The 20,988-nt window shown below is 36.4% G+C and overlaps 1 long non-coding RNA gene across 2 annotated transcripts in view; it reads left to right on the forward strand.

Annotated features, from left to right (window-relative positions):
• LOC111091096 overlaps positions 1 to 20,988 on the forward strand; it is a 151,432-nt gene that overhangs the window by 125,905 nt on the left and 4,539 nt on the right. For both annotated transcript variants that reach the window (XR_005373891.1, XR_005373893.1), the window contains one exon: positions 9,328 to 9,722. This is a non-coding gene — a long non-coding RNA (uncharacterized LOC111091096). The remainder of the gene's footprint in view (positions 1 to 9,327; positions 9,723 to 20,988) is intronic.

A 20,988-nucleotide genomic window follows, 5' to 3' on the forward strand; every position in this document is an offset into this window, starting at 1 on the left:
CAGCAAGTGTTACTTCTAAAAAATTGTCCTCTGGTTTTATTTGCATCTCTTTACAAAAAGTTTTCATTGCGGTCTTATTTATACTAGTGAAAAAGAACAGGGCACAACCTCCATGTCCATCAACAAGAGACTGATAAAATATTTTGATCCGGACACATAATAAATTGTTATATAGTCATTAAGAAGAGTACATCTACATGTGCTGATTTGGACAGATCTGAAAGATGTATCATTCAGGCAAACAAAAGGAAGGTGCTTAACAGTGTTTATAGGCATGTATTCACATTAAAAATTCTGGAATGTCATACAAGAAACTGTTGACTATGGAAGGGAACTCTGAGGCAGGGAAGAAGAGTCACCTATCTTTGGACACTTTTTTGTACTATTTAACTTCTGACCAAAGGCATGTGTTGTTTTCGTATTAAATGGATGGGGTTGATTGGCACACAGAGTGATAAGATAACCAATTGCGTGGAAATTTTTCTAGCTAATTTCTTCTCTCTATACTACACTGAGAACCTCCCTCATACATCAGTGAATCAAAGCCAAGAACAAATTCTTACTGGAGGACAAGAAATCGATAAACAGAAAGTAGATGGATTTACACCCATCAACATAAGGAAGAGACCGCTGTGCAAGTCTTCTCAGCTCACAGGCAACAGAGAGCTGGAGGAAAGGACCTTGGAACAACTAGTCTGTAGCATCAGTTGGAACAGCTGGGTCAGTTGCCTCTTCCCTGAGTCTTGCTTGAATGGGTGGGTAGAGCTCTGTACTCACAGCAGATGACATCACTATGTGCTGGGTCTCCAGAGACAGAGCAGCACCCTTGGTAGTTGTCAAGACTAGGAAGTCTGGGATTCATCCTCACAGAAAAGTCTATCATATAGCTCACCAAGCCCCATATCTCACTATTCCTCCACTATAATCTTGAGCAGACTGAAGTAGAAAAGATCGTGGACCTGGCATTTTTTTTTTCTTAAAGATTTTATCTATTTATTTATGAGAGACACACACACACAGAGAGAAACAGAGACACAGGCAGAGGGAGAAGCAGGCTCCATGCAGGCAGTCCGATGTGGGACTTGATCCCGGCACTCCAGGATCACCCCCCTGGGCCGAAGGCAGGAGCCAAACCGCTGAGCCACCCCGGGATCCCAGTAGACCTGGCATTTTCAAAAACAAAGGTTCTCAAACAGCGAAGACTCAACAGACATTTGAAAAAGTGAGACAGTAAATCCAATGGGCAGAAGAACTAATATCCAAAGAAAAAGAGTTAATATAGCAAACAGATCTATTAAAATAACTGTGATTAATCAATATCTTCAGGGATATGCAATTGGATATTAGGGATATTACAGCTCTGAATTAGAAATCATCTTTAATTAAAACATATGTATTGAAAAAAAAGGTATATGGTAAGTTTTCTTATGAGTAGTTAAATCTTCCGCTAATTCAACCAGTATATCAGTCCCTGCTACCTGTTGCTGGGTCTAATAATTGCACACTTTCCTATACTACTTGAAAGTACTTTCACACTTGTTTCTCACAACACCCTTGTAAGGTGAGCAGGGGGGTGGCAGGCTTTATTATGTCTCAGAAGATTTGGGCTTGGAATGCAGTTGAATATTTTGCTAACAATAAAACAGTCAGTGACAGAGCTGAGATTCATCAGGATTTTTAATTCCCAGTACACGACACTTCTAAATCACATGGTCTTTGTAAGGTATATAATGCTTATCCTATTTTAGAAAGTGAAATAGGACTTTTTCTGAAGTCAGGGCCTGATAGCACCGAAAAGATGTGCACATGAGAATTATTGGATTTTTGTTTTCTGCTTGTATTTCTTAAACATCACCAAGTACAAGATTACCAGAGGCGGCTTCTATGTATACAGAACAACTTGGATTTATGGTTTCAGGAAATAACAGAGCAGAAAACTTAGTGACATGCCTTTAAAAAAAACTTTTGTAGGTTGTCTGTTTCAGCCTGAAAGAAGTAGGTCGTGAGGGTGACCACAGATTTATCAAGAAACTTGAGATTTTTTTTTTTTATTTCAGATGAAACTGTGCTTATCCCCAGATTCTGACAGTGATGGCACGAACTATATAGCTAAGGAAAAGCTCCTGATCCACCCGTGTCGATGTTCAGGACTTATTTTAAGACTAAAGCTCAAGTTTCCAAGGACACTGGGGTAGCTGTCCAACCTGATCACAAATGTTCTTATGCCCAAGTACGTCTTTCAGAAATAAAATAGTTTCCTCAAATTCTGTTTGGATTCCAAGAGCTTGTAAATAGACCCAGCCTCTGCAGGTGATACAGCACAACGGATGAGCTTGATGCCATTGAACTGTAAAGTACCATGAAGAGTGTCTGAAAGTTGAAATTAACTTTTTATTAGCATGACACAGCTGTGGGCTGTTTCATCTTGTCAGCAGCAAATTTCTGGTTCTCTCACTTGCCTTTTCATAGACCTCACATCGGTTCACCTCCAGCTATTCCTGTCGTCCTAACAGGCACTGTCCTGCTCCTTGTCAGCTTTTTCTGGTCCTACCGCTTCTTTATGTGGCTTTTTGATGTTTCAAAAGAAGCGTGGAATGTGATAGACCTTTCATTTTCAAATGTGCTTTTACTGGCTTTGATGCCGTATTAAGAGCAATAGCCTGGAAAGATTGGGTGAAGAAGAAATGGGGGACCAGCTCTTCCAAGGGCTGACTGAATAATCTTAGTGATGCTACATTTTCCTATCTATGTCAAGAATGTGGGTTAAGCAGTAAGTCTTCACTTCCCCAGAATTTGCTAGCCAGCTGCCAGGTGTGTTGCCAAGACACCTGACAAAATATAGACCTCCAGTGGTCAGACTCAAACCAGATCTGAAATGTAATAATCCTTGCCATAGCAGTGTATCAGTGTGCATATCCTTTTAAAAAAATTTCTCAAAAAAAATTTCTCCCTTCTGAAAAATTAAGGTTAGGTGGGCAGTTCATGCTTTGTTTTCTGTGTACCTTGTCTGTCTCCATTTGGTTACCCAAGTACGCATCTTGCTTTTGCCTGTGAGTATTTAAAGCCATGACCTCTTGAAAGAAATAACCTGAAACAGCTGAGAATGTATGAATATTTGCTCTGTTATGCAGTTTTCATTTCTGGAACATCATGTTTTGAATTGCAGTGGAAACAACAGGCCTCTTTATGGCATTCAGTAAAGTACATTTTGTTCTCAAAAGATTTGATGAGCTGAGATGCTATACAGAGCCTCTTAAGGATTAAGATAGAATAACAACAAAACAATAAAAATTCAACCTAAATTGTAAATATTTCTGGTTTTAAAATATCTAGTTACTTAAATTTTCTGTGATTTTGGCAGCTTGGGAAAGAGAAGTATTGGAATCTTCCTTCTGGAGCCACATCACATTTAATAACAGCGAGAACGCGCTTCCCTGAAGGACATAAAGGTGTCTGCATTAACACCATTTGGACTCCTTCATTTGAATTACTGTAATCTCGCAAAATAAATCCACCAAAAAGTCAAATTCACAATTAAAAGTAGAGGCAAAATCAATGCGCCAAAATCATTGTAAGGATAACAGAGTTTTGATTGTCTCATAGTTAGAGGGGAACCATCGCTTCATTAGGTTTTCCCAAATTCATTGAATATTCTTGTCACCTTGGGAATGATGGTTCATTTGTCTTGAAGGAATCTAAGAAGAATATGCAACGGACAAGTTAAATGAAAGCACAATCCAATTACCTAAGGAAAATATATTCCATTTATTCAAATTACTGTTCTATTCTGCAGGTGCTGAGACAATATGATATAGAATTGAAAAAAAAAAAAGAAAAGAATTGAGATGAGATGAGAGTCTTGCAGGTCTTTTACTCCTTGATGAAACTCTTCTAAAAGTGTTAATTTAGTGAATATGTGATGTTAAAAATGAGAGACTTAATAAACATAACTGGGAAATATGTTCCAGCACCTACTACGAATGAGAACAGATTTGATTGTGAAAACTGTAACTCTTCAGAATATACCAGCACTGAAGACCCTGGTCGTTTTGTGTGACCTCACAGGGCAAAAGTGGTAAGGATTTGTAGTTCTGGTTTCCCCCGGGCAAAGATCCTTCCCTCCCGAATGTGGTTTTTTCCTTACTAATGAAGGCTGCCCAATAAAAAAATCCTCTAGGTGGTTGTGTTCTTGACTACAAGGGACAGGTCTGGTTGTATACAGGTTTTTGTTGGATATTTCTGAGTTATCTTAAAATTCTGATTAATATTTTAAGAACCGAGGTTCGCATTTATGGCACACTGTACAGTTGGAATAATAGGCTTTAAAGAGTTAGGGTTGGACATTTTATAACTGGAAGTCTGGCCATTCACCTTGTGGAGTTAGTGATACAAGAGTATGAAATAAAATACCATAATTATGGAGAGGAATATCAATTGCAAATGATGTTCTGCACTAAAAAATATGGAGACAATTACGCATTTGGGCTTTTGGTTCAGACTATTCCATGTTTAAAGAGTGAGCTAGCCTGTTTTCCCCAAGTGCTTCTAGGAATTCTCTTTAAGGAAGAACACAAAGTTAGGAATATAAGAGAGTATAAGGACATTGGATAAAACCCAGAGGTCAAGTATTTAAAACTAAAAGTTAGCTAATTTAAAAATGGTTCAATGAATTTTGTTTAAAATGCTGCCCTTGAGACGTGGCTTATTCCATACACTTAGAATATTTTAGGTTACATGTTAAGAAGTGACTTTGACTTTCAGTTCTAAAAGTCAATGTGCATTTCAGTCATGCTATAATTTTGAAGACTGGGTCTAATAGTTTGAGGGCTTTCTATATATGTTTTTATATCTTAAAAAATTATATAGGGGATCCCTGGGTAGCTCCGTGGTTTAGCGCCTGCCTTTGGCCCAGGGCGTGATCCTGGAGTCCCGAGATCAAGTCCCGCATCAGGCTCCCTGCATGGAGCCTGCTTCTCTCTCCTCCTGTGTCTCTGCCTCTCTCTCTCTCTCTCTCTATGTCTATCATGAATAAATAAATAAAATCTTAAAAAAGTTAAATGTATTCTCATTATAGAATGCAGAGTACACACAAAAATGTTATGTCCCTCTCTTGCCTTCTGTCCTTCTTTCCTATATTCTTTCCTATGATGAGTGTTACACATCCTTGTGTCTTCTTTTCTATGCCTTAGAATGTATTCATACATACTATGCTCTATGCATGCTTACACATACAAACACATCTGTATTTTTAAAATACAGGGGATTAAATATATAAATTGTTCTGTGACTTGCAACGTGCTCCCCTCACCCCACATATGTTGCTATATTTTTCTATATTGGTCCATTTTGGTTCACTTCATTCTTCTTGATGGCCATATAGTATTTCATGGCATGAATGTGCCATAATTTATTTAACCACTCCATTTTTGGTAATCATTAAGATTGATTCTATTTTTTTTAGCTCTTTGAAAGAATGAAAAAAATCAATATACACACATTTTTGTGAACTTAAAGGAGAATTTCTTTCAATAGATTCCTAGAAATGAAAATGCTACATTAAAGGGCATGCACACTTTAAGGCTAGGTAAATTCTATTGGGGTTGATATTTAGCCGGTATGTATTGGAACATTGTACGGCCAAGATATTATCAACTGGTTATAGCTAGCATGTGTTTTGGTGACTTGGGGCCTGTGCCACATTGGATATTGAATGTTACCTTTGAAATTGTCCTTCCTAAAAGATTTCAATTTATATTTATTTTCAATTTATATATAATTGAATTTATATATAATATTTTCAATTTATATATAATTTATATTCTTCCCAGAAGTGTATAAGAGTGACTGTCTTTTGCCTTCCTCATCCCTACTCAAGATATCTTTTTAACTCTTGTTGATCTGAGAGATGAGAAGTTAAAAATGGACAGTTGCTTTTCACTGGTTATAATATTTTAGTTATATAAGATGAGTAAGGTCTAGATCTGCTGTACAACATTGTGTCTATAGTTTATGATATTGTATTGTGCACTTAAAATTTTGTTAAGAGGGCAGATCTTATGTTGTGTTCTTACCACAATAAATAAATATTAATATTTAAAACTTTATAGTTTCCTGGTTACCAGGGAGGTGGTGTTTTTTCCATGAGTTTATTGGTCATTTTTGGTTCTTCCTGGAATTGCATCTTTATTTGCTGTGTTTAATTTCTACTGACTTTTCTTACTTGATGTGAAAATAATTTTTACATATTGTAGACATGAAGCTTTTGTAAAATATGTTATGGATGTTTTCTCTCTGTTAGTCGCTTGTAACCGGCCTTGCGTCTGGAGACTTTTGGTGTAAAGATACTTTAAAATTTTTTTTGAAACCACTTCACTGAGGGACACCTGGGTGACTCAGTCAGTTAAGGATCATGATCTCAGGGTTCTGGGCTGGGCCCAGTGCTCAGTGAAGAGAGTTTGGAGATAAGCTATACACCTGTGAAACCATTGCCATAATCCACGACATAAACATACCCATCACCTCCAGAAGTTTTTTGCCTGCCTTCTTTATTGTTACTATTATTAGTGATAAGCACAGACTATAAGAGTTATCTTCTTGGCAAATTTTTAAGTATATAATATGGGGGTGTTAACTAGAGGCACTATGCTATACAGTTGATCTCTAGGACTTGTTCATCTTGCATAATTGAAATTTTGTACCCTTTGATTAATACCTTACTGTTTCCCTCTGCTCTCAGCCCCTGGCTATTGTGAATTGTGCTGCAGTGAACATGGAAGCAGATATCTCTTCAAGATCTTGATTTCAATTCCTTTGGATGTGTATCTATATATAACCGGAAGTGGGATTGCTAGGTCATATGATAATTCTATTTTTAATTTTTTGAGGAACTTTCATACTGGTTTCCATAGTGTCTGAACAAATTTACATTCCCATCAAGAGTGTCCTAGGGTTTCCTTTTCTACAAATTTTGTGAACATAACATCCATTCTAACAAGTGCGAGGTCATATCTCATTGTGGTTTTGTTTGCATTTCCCTGATGATTAGTGATGTTTTAGTGTTTTCATGTACCTGTTATCCATTTGTAGGTCTTCTTTGGAAAAGTGTCTATTCAGGTCATTTGCCCATTTTTAAATTGGATCATTTAATTTTTTTTTTTACTATTGAGTTTAAGAGTTCCCTATATATTTTGGATATAAACCCTTTACTAGATATATGGCCTGCAGATATTTTTTGCATTCCGTAGGTAGGTTGCCTTTTCATTTTGTTGATTGCTTCCTTCATTGTGCAGAAGCTGCTCAGTTGCATTTCAATACACCTACAATGAACTATCCAAAAAAAAAATTAAGAAAATAATTCCATTTATAATGGGATAAAAAAAATTAAATTATTTTGAAATAAACTTAACCAAGGAGGTAAAAGTCTTGTATATTAAAGACTATAAAACACTGACAAAAGAAGTTAAAGCAGACAAATAAATGGGCAAATATTCCATGTTCATGGATTGGAAGAATTAATATTACTAAAATGTAATACTACCCAAATACTACATACTACCCAAAGGAATCTGCATATTCATGTAATCTCTATCCAAATCTCAATGACACTTTTTACAGAAATAGAAAAAATAGAAAGAATTCATATGGAACCACAAAAAATTCTAAATAGCCAAAGCTATTGAAGAAGAGCATAGCTCAAGGCATCATACTTTCTGATTTCAAGATATATTATAAAAATAAAGTAATCAAAACAATATCATACTGGCCGAAAAAGACATATTGACTATTGGAACAGAATAGAGACCCCCCCAACCCACACATTCTGTTTGATATTCGACCAAGATACTAAGACTATACAATGAGGAAATGATACTATTGATAGTCTCTTCAATAAACGGTGCTGAGAAAACGATATTCACACACAAAAAGAATGAAATCGGACCGTTACCTGACACCAACCACAAAAATTAACTCAAAAAGAATTAAAGACTTAGACCTAAGACCTGAAAATGTAAAACTCTTAAAGGAAAAGATCAGAGAAAAGTTTCTTAATATTTTCTTGGCACTGATTTCTTAGACATGACACCAAAAGCACAGGCAGCAAAAGCAAAAATAGACAAGTGGAACTACATCAAACTAAAAAGTTTTTGTATAGCAAAGGAAACAATCAACAAAATGAAAAACAATTTAAATTTCATGAGCTCAAAATTGTTGGTTTTCCCCATAGGAAAAGTGTTTTTTCTTTTTCTGTTGTTTTATGACTTGCTTAGTGAGGCCTTTTACATTCTAAGATTATGAAATATTCCCCTGTATTTTCCTCTGATTTTACATACAGATTTAATTCTTTAATCCATCTGCAATATCTAAAAGCTGTGTTGTAGCCCTAGTTGTGGAACTGGGATCTGAACTTATTTTTTCCTTACAAATAGCTGATTGTCCCCTATGCAATTATTGAATAGTCCATGTTCCTCACTAATTTGCGATATCAACTGTATTATAAATTTTATTACTAAAATCCTTATTATATGTGAGTATGCTTCCAAACCATATTCTATTCTATTGGCTTGTTTTTGTGTTTCTGCTTTATACCATACTGTCTTAATTAGCGGAGAATTTTAGTATGTTTTGCTGTCTAATTGGGCAATATCTATAGGTGCTTAGTATTAATTTATACTTTCTCATGATTTAATTTTATCTTCAGAGTCCAATTCTCCAAGCAGTATTGTTGTTTTTTTCAATATGATCATACTTTCTAGCTTTCTGGTCTCATTCAGCTCTTGCCAATACCTAATACTTTTTCTTGTTTTTCTACTTCTTAAGCTGGTACTACTGGGCATAAGTAGCTCCTTCCTTCCCTTTAGCTGAGTTTTTTATTAGTTGAGACATTAATAATTATTTTTTAGGTGATAGGTTGCAGGCAAGAACGTTTTTCACAAAATATGGTTTCCTAAGCTTTAATATTTAGGTTCATCTCATTCTTTTTACCTGCTACATAGTATTGCATGGTATGGATATTCCATAATTTGCTTAACTACTCCTTTTTTAGTGCTGATTATGATTATTTCTTTTTTCTTTTTTTTATTTCATTTTTCTTTTCCAAACAATGATGAAATAAACATCAGCATACATACATTATTATGTACTTAAAATGAGAATTTCTTTGGGATAGATTCCTAGAAAAATGGAATTGATGAGTCAATGAAGTAAATATCCAAGTTATTTTACTAATGAAATACTAATGAAATAAATGTCCATGTTATGTTATAAAGACAATTCTAATTAAATTTAAAATGACAAATATTTTTTTGCCCTTTCCACCCTTCCTTCCAGAAACCACCTCCCAAATAACAAAGAGGAGGGAACAGAAAACCACAAACACTTTCCTCAATGATACTAAGAGATGCCCAGTACCTGAACCAACCATCTTTGAGTTGCCAAAGATGAGGAAGGCGATGCTGGCACAGAGAATTGTGACAAGAAGACAGCTAGTCCCAGAAAGGCTTGGAATAACCACAGGAGAACTGAGCCAAAGTGGCTTCAGACTTCAGGACCCAGGCAAAGTAGAACTTGGAGTAAGATCTGGACGGAACACAGAGGATTAAGTGACTGATGATATCCCCATCACTTCCCCCACTGGGTTCCCAGCATGCCTACAGTCTGCTCCCCAGAGAAGAGGTGTCCACCTCAGAGGGAACCATCCCAGGAGAAAAGACTCATTGAGATAGGTATCTGAAGTTAGTTATATACTGACACCTCCACCAAAGTCCAGATCTGTGTATTTCTCCACCTAGATTTTCCCTAAACATCTCAAAATCCAAATCTCAGCTCTATTTTCCCTCCTGAGGCTGCTCTTCATACAGGTTTCCTATCCTAAGGGCAATCATGCCATCTAGGTGTTGCCTTGAGCCAAAAAAAAAAAAAAAAAAACAAACAAACAAACAAAAAAAACGAGTGTTCATTGATTCCCTCTCTCTTTCTCATTGATGCAGCCTGTTAATTTTTACTGCTTGAGAATCTTCTATGTCTCTGTGTTCCTCACAACTCCTGCTTTAATTTATGTTACAGCATCTCTCCCTGGGCCTACTACAATGGTAACCTTGAACTAGTCTCCAACCTTTCATCTGGCATCATTAAACCTATCCTCTGCAACCTGCAGAGTGCTCTATCTAAAATGAAAATCTTATCATCATCTCCAGCACCCTCCTTAGAACCTTTGGTGCTGCCTGTTGCCTTCTCCTCACCAATCATGTCTCCTCCCTTAGCCCACAGCAATGGTTCCAAAATTCAATATGCATCAGCAAAAATTGGATAGCAACCTCAAAATGCATATTCCTGGGCCCCCCTCACCAAAGATTTTAATTCGACAAATCACTCAGGCAGAGTATAATGTTCTTGGATCACACTAAAAAACACTAGGCTAGAGAATCCTAAATTCCCTAATATGACATATTTGGTCATCAGTGCCCTGACTTCTACCCACCATTTGTCTTCTGACTTTCCATTGTCTTGTGTTCCAGGGTAATCCCGCTATTATTTCCCCTGATCACCTACCATTTTGTTTTATGTCTTCATATATGAGGCCCTGTCTGCCTTGCTCCAGGACTTCAGTGTCTAGTGCAGTTTCAGGTACATGACACAGCAGTTCTTAACCCAGAGTAAATGAATCAGAATCTGTGAAGTCCCTGAAATCGATATGTGATATTTTGTACATTTGAGAATGTGTGTATATGTCATTCGATCTCTCAAATTTCATCAGATTCTGAAAGTGGACCATAAGTCTTAAAAGGAGGTTATGGGTTAATGATGGAAATATCAAATAAGAATTTGTTGAATTGGGGCATGTGGGTGGCTCATTCAGTTAAGCATCTGTCTTGGGTTCAGGTCATGATCCCAGGGTCCTGGGATCAAGCACCACATTGGGCTACCTGCTCAGTGGAGGTTTGCTTCTCCATCTCCCTCCGCTTGTACTCTCTCTCTCTCTCTCTCTCTGTCAAAAAAAAAAATTGTTGAATTGAATTTGCAAAATCCATTTGAGTGATTAATTTTTCCTCCAGTGGACACAGTTGACTAATATGTGGACATAATAGTGGACTGATATGTGACTAATAGTGGACTAATTAGTCACTAATATGTGACTAATATGTGGACACAGTTGACTATTATATGTAAATGTAAACACAATTTACATTTATAAACATTTATTACATTACATTTAAAAATGTAAACACTATTTACGTTTACGTATAATGGAGGGGTTAAAACCTGTATGAGAGTAAGATTTGTTCACTGGTAGCTTTAATTACATCTCCTTATTCTAATTTAAGTGAACTAATGCAACTTTAGAATATATCATGACAAAAGTACTTGCACATGTCAAATATCCATAATAGAACAGAAGTTGTTTTTTTTCTTTTTTTATAGAGTCCCTGATAATTAACTCTGCTCTTCTCCTCACTTAATGTGGACTAACAGGATTGATTGTTTTGATTGACTTAACTCTGTTCCAGATCAATAAACAATACAATTGGCTTTTTCCATCACTTCATTGACTGAATCAACTGGCAATTTTAGTTCCGAAAAGAAAGCCTCATGCCTTTAATCCATATCTTCCCTGTTGGAGTCTAGTCTGTGTTGAAGTTTCAGTTCAGGAACTTTCAGTTCAGGAACCTTGAGTTTCCTGTCAATGAATTTTCTAATTTTGTTGCCTAGGGACAATCTGCCTGTTTCTGTCCCAGTGATTTAAAATTATCTAGTCAGAGATGCCTGAGTGTCTGCCTTTGGGTCAGGTAGTGATCTCGGAGTCCTGGGATGGAGTCCTGATCAGGCTCCATTGCAGGGAGCCCGCTTCTCCCTCTGCCGATGTCTCTGCCTCTCTCTCTGTGTCTCTTATGAATAAATAAAATCTTAAAAAAATAAAATTATCTGGTCAATTTTAGTTTCTGGAAAGTGTGCTGGTGCTGAGTTCATTCAGACTTACCTACTTTATAGCATTTGAAAAATTAGTGATTGGGGTAAAAAGTGTTGAGATGTGATGTTCCAATTAGGACAAGAAATTAAGAGAATAAGGTTAGTAAGGCACTCCTCTGCATGTCTGCTTCATTAATATTACATATTTAGATTTATCAGCAATTTCATTTAAAATTAAAAAACTAATTATTTTAATTTTTAAATATTTTGGTAAATACCAATACTTAATGTCTAGTAAAGAAAGTTCAAAATACATAGTGAGTTAGTTAACCATACATCATACTGATAGATTGGTCTTACTTATGTTCTTTTTTTGTTAAATACTTCATTTTTTAAGCAGTAATATTAAGAGGATGGTACAGAGAGTTCTCATACACCCTTTGCCCCTACACATGCATAGTTTCCACCATTATTGACATCACTCACCAGAATGGTACATTTTTAACAAGAAAGAACCCACACTGACACATAGTCACCCAAAGTCCATAGTTTACTTAGGGTCATTCTTGGTGGTATATATTTTATGGATTTGGACAAATATATAGTTACACATCATTATAATATCATATAGAGTATTTTTTACAGTCCTAAAAATCTTGTATTTTACCTGCTTATCTCCCTTCCCTATCTTGGCAACACTGATCTTTTTTATTGTCTCCACAGTTTTGTCTTTTCCAGAATGTCATATAGTTGGAATCATATAGTGTGTAGACTTTTCAGATAGGCTTCTTTCACTCAGTAGTATGCATTTAAGATTCTACTATGTCTTTTTGTGGCTTGATAGCTCATTTCTTTTTAATGCTGAATAATATTCCATTGTCTGGATGTACCACAGTTTCTCCATTCACCTACTGAAGAACATTTTGATTGGTTCCTAGTTTGGGCAATTATGAATAAAGCTGCTATAAACATCCATGGTCAGGTTTTTGTGTGAACTTGTTTTCAACTCCTTTGGGTAAATACCAAGGATGGCAATTGCCGGATTGCATAGTTTTGTAAGAAACTGCTAAAGTGTTTTCTAAAATGGTTGTATCATTTTGCATTCCCCACAGCAATGTGTGAGAGTTCCTGTTGCTCCACAACCTTGTCATTTGGCATACTAGTCTTTTGGATTTTGGTCATTCAGATAGATATGTAGTGGTAATTCATCATTTTAATTTGCATTTTCTTGATGACGGATGATGTGGAACATCTTTTCATATGCTTATTTGCCATCTGCATATCATCTTTGGTGAAGTATCTGTAAAGGTCTTGGGCCCATTTTTGAAGAGGTTATTCACCTTCTAATGGTTGAGTTTTAAGAGAGCTTTGTATGTTTTAGGTAAGTCCTTTATCACATATGTGTTTTGTAAATATTTTTTCTTAGTCTGTAGTTTGTCTTCTAAGTCTCTTGACATTGTCTTTTACAGAGTAGATTTTTTTTATTTTAATGAAGTCTAGCTTATCAATCTTTCTTTATGGATTAAGTTTTTGGTGTTATATCTAAAAAGGATCATCTATATTTTCTCCTATGAAATCTAAGGGTTTTATAGTTTTGTATTTTACATTTAGTTCTATCGCCCATTCTGAATTAGATGTGTAGTGTCTGTGTCTAGACTTATTCATTTACATGTGATGGCCAGTTGTTCCAGCATCTTTTATTGAAGAGACAATCTCGGCTTCATTTTATTACATTTACTTCATTGTCAAAGACCAATTATTGTTTATGTTCTTTTCAGATTCCTTGTTTCTCCTTATATTCATTGTTACACCAGACATGATGTCCTTCTGGAAACCATATGCCAATCTATTTTGTAGGGGAATAGCAGGAAATAAGTAGATATGCAATAATTCTTTCTACTTAAACTCAGGCACCCAAAAGATATTACAAGGACTGTCCGGGGTCATTTATCTTCTAATATCACAAACCATAAAATATTATGTTTATCTCTTCCTTTTCTGTTTCTCTCTATTGGCATCTCCTTAGTAATGTTGACTTTGACATAGGGAAACTGGAAGGAATTAGGTACTGTCTTATGAAAGGACCGTGAAAAGTAAGATTCCTTTTTACTTTAACTGAATATTCAAAAGGTTAGTATAAATACACATATTCTATTATTACATTTGAACCTTAAATTACTTTGTGTTTCATTACATTGGTGGCTTTGGAGTAAAAACTAAATTTTGGCTGGAGTAATTCTGAGAAAATGACTTTTGCCATAAAATCTGTCTTAGTGATCCACAAGGCTCAAGTGTAAGGGTACAAATGAGACAGGAAGTCTTTTTTTAAAGATTTTATTTATTTATTCATGAGAGAGAGAGAGAGAGAGAGAGAGAGAGAGAGGCAGAGACACAGGCAGAGGGAGAAGCAGGCTCTCTGCAGGGAGACAGATGTGGGACTCGATCCCAGATCTCTGGGATCATGCCCTGAGCAGAAAGCAGATACCCAACCGCTGAGCCACCCAGGCGTCCTGAGTCAGGAAGTCTTAACAAATTGTGAAGACCTATTGGGAGCATATTTAATTGAGAGTTCATTGAATTTAGAGACTGGCGTCATGTCATGTATCTCTAACACCTAGTTCAAATTCTGGTATATATTTGATGCTCAGTAAATACTTGAATGACTAGAAGAATAAAAGAAAGAACAACTGAAAAAATGTCCTCAAACAGAGTCTTAAAAATATTATGATCATCCTCAAGCATTGGTGAAGCATTTACTTTGTTTCAAGAATGAGGGTTGTCACCTGTGTTATTTTATTATACTGTGATTTCATAATATAAAGAAATTGAAGTTCAGTGGGTTTAAAATGACTTGATATTACAGAGTGGATTCAAAATTTAAACCCAATGCATTTGTCACAGTTACTATAAATCTATTAATAAAGATTTAGATTTGCAACTTCCCATCAGGATGGGGGAGGAGGCAAATTACAACTGAGCCGCCACTGAACTGGAATAAACTTGAATGGAATAGGAAGCTAACAGAAACATAAGTGTTACCTCTAGCCCAGTAATCTATGTACCAATGAGCCCCTTACAATGGCGCTCTTACCTCCTTATTTCCCATCTTTTTCCATTTACCATTTATTACATTTTTCTGTTAATATACTCAATGATATGTTAACTGAATTTTCCACAGCACCTATTCCCTGTACCTTAACTAACTCTATTGCTTATGAGAAAGAGAGGGCACAATTTCTAGTTAACTAACAGCTATCAGAATAGATTAAAGGAGCAGCAATAGGATAAAAAGATAATAAGTAATAGTGGGAGGAAGATATAACTGATCTTTGAAAACAAAAATGAATTATAGAATTCATTAACTCCTGATTATCAAAGTGTTGGAAACTGGATATTCCATTTCTAATTCTGTACATCTTACACAGAATTAATTTGAAATCCATTAATGTTCTTTAATTTCACAAAATCATTGTTCTTCTATCATCTATATTCCCAGAATTGATTTACTTTGTTATTTAGCCTCATAGTTAAGGGCTTCTTATATTCAGCCTCAAAGGTTTTTGATTTGGGAATTGTTTCACAGAGAAAGTTGAACAGAAGAGATACCCATAAGTTAGTGTCTCAAGACAAAGCAGAGGTGAGAGTTTTATGAGAGAAAAGAAAATGATTATGGAAATTACAGTAATACAAACTTCTTCTTCTTTTTTTTTTTTTTTTTTTTATACAGGTAACCTTTCCCATGGCTAGAGTTTTATGGTTCAGCATTTTTAGATGTAAATATTTTTTTCCTGACCATGGCATAAATAAGTTTTGAATAGCACAGAGGTATACTTGGTTTAAAATAAGTGACCTCTCATTTAAAAAGCTGCCTAAAAGATGCAGTGAAAGAGAGAGTCAGAGTGTGAGAAGTGGCAGTGTTTATTATTTATTAAGCTTCTCTCAGGTCCCCACTGGCATACACGATCTTGGCTGTCTCTGCACTTGCCACATTAATCATTTTCTCTTTTAAAATTCAGGAGCATCATGCTAGGTGTACAGGGTCAAAGACAAGGTAAAACAACGAGAAAGTCAATTATGGTAAATAAGTCTCTGATAGTAAGTTAGAGGTAGTTCCATGATGATTTTGGCATCAGCCATTAAAAACGGTCTGCTTTCAATTTACATTGCAGATAACTGTATTTATAATCTCTATTAGTAAAAACCTATGCCCACTGGGGTGATAAGGTATACAATTTTTGTTCCATTTAGAATAATTTTACATGTAAATATGCAGAATCTCTGGAGATACCAGAGACTGTGTTTATATAGGAGGGATTTTTGTAACAAGAACGTGGAAATACTTGCCTGAAGATGATAGTTGGCCTCTCTGCTTGTACCATCAATTGTCCGCGGGTCTGTCTATTGTATATAGATTATGGTTATTTATTTACTTATTTATTTATTTATTTATTTATTTATTTATTTATTTATTTATTTATTTTTATTTTTATTTATTTTTATTTTTATTATTTTTTATATTACGGTCATTTAAAGACAGATATAGGTTGAATTTGAACATTTCCCTCTTTGGAAAGTACTGTTTCTCCCTAGAATAGAAAAAATGGAAACTAAATTTTGTACAGATAAATCTTATATTAGGAAATCAGAGCAGGTAGTGGTTTCTACTATTTTCAAGAAAAGGACTTTTAACATCAGTAAATTTCACTATCCCTGTACTCATAATGGAAACATGCTAGACATTTATGTCACATTCAACACATGTCTATGTCACTTTCAAGATTTGTGTACATTTGGACAAGGCTGTTACTAGCAGCACAGGTATATGTGGCACAGGTTTGGTCTATAAGCAGTGTGATGTAAAATAGCATTTCCCCACCATCATCACACCCAGCTCCATGGCTGCATTCTCTCTGGAACATGCTCAGCTCATTCTTGCTCAGGGTCCTTGCATTTTCTCTCCTTGGAATTCTTCTCCCCAAAATCTTCATAAGCCTAGCTCTTTCTTATTATTTTAGATTCAGCTCAAATATTTCCTATACAAAGAACACTTTCTATGGCCACTCAACCCAGAACAAGACTTCTACCCCCACCCTCCCAATCACTCCCTGTTACATTACTTGTCCTGTTTTTTCCATAGCACTTATTGCAATTGGCGGGCATGCCATTATATCTAGCTATACTCCTTCACTAGACTATGCTCCTCAAGAGCAGAGACCTTGCGTGACTTGTTTCTGCAATAGCCACAGGTCTTCCTGCTAAATACTCTTCAGTGTTTGCTGAATTAATGAAAGGGAATATGATTCAGTTTGTGGAACTCTTAATAATAACCAATTTTTCAGCCTACCAACTGGGAAATATTGGCTTAGGTTCTTCTTTTTACACAAAGTCTCAATAGACTAATAAATCATATAACTAGATATTTAATGACTATTACCCTGTTGTCTCCGAATGTTTAAATGATGTCCCAAAGTTGAGGACAGAATATTATACAGAGAGGTTTTATATAGATCCCTAAAGCACTTAGTAAAAGGCTGCCAAACTATTAACCCTGCTTCCTCATCTCCAGCCCATGTTCTCTCTCACTAGAGTCCAGAGAACAGTGGATGACAATGAGGGGAGAGAGGCTTACCTTATAGGGCGAGTGAGGGATGCTCCAGGACCCTTAGTGGTGGACTCCTATGTCTGACCCCTGGCCTGGAGGCTGATGAAGCTATAAGTTCTATTTTTTGAACTAGCCACTGCCCCACAACGACTGTCTCGTGAAATGAGAATGTGCCTTTTTTACCATTCTAGCTCCAATCAGGACTGTATTTAATGTGATCTATGGCAGGCAGGTGGGAGAGTACGTATGAGGGCTAGGGAAAGTGTCATTGGTATAGAATGAAGGGAACTGGGCCTTCCATGGAGGAGGTTGTTTTCCTTCCAGAATGGCTTCTTCCTAAAAAATACCTCTCAGACTTTCTAAGCCATTTATTTATAACATGACATATTGCATATCCAAGTAGAAAAAGAAAGCTTCCTTAAGATAGAATCCTACAAGGAGTGTACTTGACTCAATTTTGCACCAGAATCCTGACTTCAATAGACAGGGAGGCTCTATCAGTTTCAACCCCAAAACTTAAAATACCAATAATTCAGTTGCTCACAATTCTAAAATATGGGCTGGGTTCAGCTGAGTGGTACTTCTGCAGGTCTTACCAGATGACTGTCATCAGTGTAGGCTGCTGTCAGTTGGTGTTTTGACTGGGGACTGATAGTCCCAGTTGGTCTCAGTAATGTGCCTGGGCCCCCAAAGAGATGCCCGGGCTTTTTCCCACAGGTCTCCTTCTCTCTCCCTCATGGGCCAACTCCTAGGACCTTGCTGGCCTTTCTTACATAATAGTCTCAGAGCAGCAAAAGGGCAAGAGAGGAAGCTGCAAGGATTCTTGAAGTTAAGGCTCTGAAGCCCTACACCATCACTTCTATTGCATTCCATTGGCTCTAACAAGTCATAAGATAGGACCAGCCACATCAGGGGGAGGAAAAACATCTCCACCTTGAGAAGAACAGTGAAATCACTTTATAAAGACATGTGCTTCCCAAAATGGGAAGAATTGATGAAACTATATTTGCAAACAATCTACTAGAGAAAGAATTTACCAATATATCTATAGATAGCAAATCTTGGCACTTATTTGTGGATTTAAGAATAGGATCTTCTGAGAATGACTGAATAGTCACAAGAAAAACAATACAATTTACTACACATAAATGCTTGATATATTTTATAGTATAATAGAATATATAAGATATACAGTAGTTTCTATTATCTGTCTCCCATTCCTCTTTACCAAGGAACAGAATCAGTATAATCCCATCTAGATCCTCTCTATGCCCTACATTGTTCTTGTCCTACACAGTTAAGTCTGTAGGACTTCTGTTTCAGAACCCTATTACTATAATATGATCTTTACTTACGCTCTTGTTTAAAATCCCATCCTTGGGGATACAAAGTAAGCCCTTAGTACAGTGGGTCTGTAGTGTTAAAACTAGTATGAAAGTTCTGTGTGTGTGTGTGTTTGTGTGTGTGTGTGTGTGTGTGTGTGTGTGTGTGTTCTCTGCCAGAATCGACTTTTGTGCTCTGGCACAGCTTTCTTCCTTCATGTCATAAAAACAAGGGTGGTTTAAAAAGACTCTGGTATGAAGAAACTCTTCCTGCTTGGAATCTGAATCGCAAATAAATCCTGCATTTTCCTAGAGCAGTGACAATTCTAGTGTGTACCTGATATAATGCTTTGGGCTGCAAGTAACAGAGTACCTACTCAGATTGGCTTAGACAGTAAACAAATCAATCATCTTCTATAGCTTCAGGTTTGATTCATTTAAGAGCTCAGTGGTAGCCTCAGGTTCTTTCTCTCACAGAGTTAACGCTAATCTCTTACTTTTATCTAGCAGGGAAGAGAGAGAGAGAGAGAGAGAGAGAGAGAGAGGAAATTTCTCCCCCAACCATGGACATCTTCCATTCAGTCTGACTAAACCAATTTGGGTCACATGTCCATTCCTAAAGCATTGACACCTCCCTGGAGTGCTCCAACCTGATTGGTTGAGGCTGACCATGAATTACCTCTGGGATGTCACCTTTGTCTGGCATCGTAAATGGGAAAGGGTCACTGAATAAAGTTTGGGTTCTCATAAGAATGTAGAATGGGGAAAAGATGCTGAGAAGGCAATCAAAAAACGTCTTTTATAATCTTACATAGTAAACATATTCTGAAAAAAACAGTAGCTCTGGATAAATGTTTTAACTGTAGTAACTAAAACTAAAATGGATAGAACTAATAATTAAAGGGAAAATTACAACGTTTTTAAAATTTTATTTAAAATTACAAAGTTTCAAAAGTTTTATTTAAAAATAAAAAGCTGGGATGCTTGGATGGCTCAGCAGTTGAGCATCTGCCTTTGGCTCAGGGTGTGATCCTGGAGTCCCAGGATCAAGTCCCACATTGGGCTCTGTGCCTGCTTCTCCTTCTGCCTATGTCTCTGCCTTTCTCTCTCTTTGTGTCTTTCATGAATGAATAAATAAAATTAAAAACAAATAAAAATAAATAAAAAGCTAATATTACTGAGTTTTACTTATTTGCTTTGAACAAAGTTCAAATACACATCCCCCTCCATTCCTTTCTGCTCAGTATTACATATACAGACAGAAATGCACATACAAGATGTGGTATGTGCTTGGATCCCCTAAAAGTAAAACATAATTCCTCAACATTTTAGAGGAAAGCCCCGATTTGTTCTCATGTATTTTCTTTCCCAGACAAGGCTATTATTGGCATCTACCAAAGGCCACCAGATGAGAGTGGTTGGAGATGGAGAGGTGCAGCTAAAGGGAAGAACTGGATGTCAGTTATTCTTTCTTATGCTCATCTCTCTCCTCTTCTTTAATCTCCAGTTGGCACTTGAAGGTGAACACCCAGAGAGCATGTCTTATTTGGTTCACTGCTATGTCATTAGCACCTAGAACAGCACCCGATACAAAACAGATACTCAGTAAACTGATGTTGAATTAATTGCTACAAACTCTCCCAGGAGTAGCACTGAAATGAGAACAGTTATAGGAAACTGGGAAAGGAAACACCACCTGCTCAGTTGGTTGTTTGCAAGGTCAGGGCTGCTTGAATGGCTCCCTTCAGGTTGCTGGGTTCTTTTTAATTAAACAGAAATAAAACTAAGCAGATATTTCTTCAAAGAATAAAATGTCCTTAAAGTCTAATGATGAGATTTTAAGGAGAAATGTAATTGAGATTCCTGGATTTTGTCATGTGTGAAGTTTTAGCTTCTCCTGAGGAAAACATGCCAGACACGGGGTATGAAGCACCTCTCTGTTTGTTTGTAGATGTTGATGTGAATGGCTGCTCTTTGACGTTGGTACTATGGACTTTAGATACAAACATTCGATAAAAGCTAAATTCCCAGTGTCCACACAACCCTTTGATGCCTCACCATGAAATGAATGAGATCCTTTGGTGCAGGGCATGGATGGTAAATAGGGTGACTACTTCACTTTGCCTAAGTAATTTTATTAGGTCATTTCTCTTGGTAATC

The sequence above is a fragment of the Canis lupus genome, chromosome 19, assembly GCF_011100685.1.
Source record: "Canis lupus familiaris isolate Mischka breed German Shepherd chromosome 19, alternate assembly UU_Cfam_GSD_1.0, whole genome shotgun sequence".
Classification (NCBI taxonomy): Eukaryota; Metazoa; Chordata; class Mammalia; order Carnivora; family Canidae; genus Canis; species Canis lupus.